The sequence below is a fragment of the Piliocolobus tephrosceles genome, chromosome 19 (genome assembly GCF_002776525.5).
Source record: "Piliocolobus tephrosceles isolate RC106 chromosome 19, ASM277652v3, whole genome shotgun sequence".
Taxonomy (NCBI): domain Eukaryota; kingdom Metazoa; phylum Chordata; class Mammalia; order Primates; family Cercopithecidae; genus Piliocolobus; species Piliocolobus tephrosceles.
The window spans coordinates 6,243,888-6,245,581 of record NC_045452.1 but is presented as its reverse complement, the minus strand read 5'-3'; positions in this window follow the sequence as shown (position 1 = coordinate 6,245,581).

The window sequence follows — 1,694 nt, the reverse complement described above, 5'->3', positions numbered from 1 at the left end:
GGATGTGGTGGCCTCACTGTGGGGCATCTGGGCTGGTTTCTTGTTCCCAGGTGAGTGTCGATGTTCCTCTTTCTGCCTCTGGACTCAGTGAATATGGGGTTGAAGGGTAAGGGTGGCTTTGTCCAGGCCTGGCTGGGGACACTCTCTTGGTGGTTTTGCAGGCCCCACAGGAGACTGAGCCAGATGGGAGAGTCACCCACTCAGCTCAGTAGTTCCCAGTCCTTTCCTCCCACAGGGCCCTGAGCAGCCACCTCCCCTCCCCTCCAGCAGGGCCCCTGCACCCCCTCCCAGGCTATTCTGGGCTCTGGCTTTGCTGTAGAGGAAGCCACAGGGCCCCTCCCTAATCTGACTCAGAACACTTCCCTCAGCTGGGGCTGCAACTAAGCAGGGCCAGGGCCAGGATGAGTTCCTCTCACCCCATCCCCTGCTGTGACACTCTTCCCTTTACCTAGGGGTTTCCTCAGCGCAGACCCATCCTTCTTCTGTGTCATGAGGCCATCACTCCTGAGGGCCTGGCCCAGGTCTGAGCTAGACACAGTGGCATGTGAAGACAGGCGGGGACTAAGGCCCAACTTGGCTACTCCTGGGCAGCCCTGGTACATCCATCATGTGAGGTGGGCAGTGGCAGCTCTAGGCCTCAGGGTCACTGTGAGGGTCAATGAGGGTCTGTGATGTTCCCACTGTGGCCCAGGAATCACAGCTGGGGCTCTCTCAGATGATTCTTTCAGTTAAATATTTTCCTAAGTGTGGGGAGATGCTCCTGCTGCTCCAGACACTCCCTGGGCAGAGTGCCAACCTTGGAGACTTGACAGGGTGGGGCAGTGGTATCTCCATATCGTTCCCCAAGCTCGTGAGCTTCTCCAGGGCAGGTGGTCCTGCACCAGCCTCTGGCCCACAGCTGAGTTTGTTGAATGAATGAATGAGTGAGTCAGTGAACAAATGAATGGATGAATGAATGAATGAAAAGCTCTTAGGGCTGAGGAGTCATGAATAGAGGCTGGGTGTGGGTCAGCCAGTAACTTACTGTGTGACCCTAGGTGGGTCATTACCCCCCATTCGGAGCCTGAGTTCTCTCATCTGTGAAACGGGTACATAAACACCCGTCCTCGCTCTGCTTTGTAGACTTAGAGGGCACCCCCATGACTCCCCTCCTGCCTGCCTCCTCCACCCACTGAGTCAACAGAGCCTGAGGAGTCCAGGTCTCCCCGCCCCACAGAGCCACAAGGGGGTTCATGCGCTCAGCAGCATCTCTTGGCCTTGCCCAGGCATGGCCTCAGGAGGGAAGGGTGGCCTCAGGTCAGGAGCCTGGGCACCCACTGTGCTTCTCTGAACACCTGCAGGACCTGCGCAGGCTCAGCCTCCTCTGCATGCCTTAGGGAAGGGGGTGACTCTGGGTTGATCTTGGATCAGAGTCCCAGTGCCCGCCATTTGTGCAGCCCGAGCAGCTGTGGGACCCGGGCAGGCTGCTGGTCTCCGAATCTCCGTCTCCTCATCTGTAAGATGTGTGGGACATGGACATGGGACTCCTGGGGTGGTCTGGGATCCCACGACATAGAGAGGACAGACACCAGTACAGGGTTTCCCTGGAAATGGCCTTGGGCCAGGCGGCAGGTGAGGTAGCATCTTCAGCAGAGCTGGGAGCAGTTCTACCGTCGAGCAGTGGCCATCGAGGTAGATATACCCAGCCCAGCTCC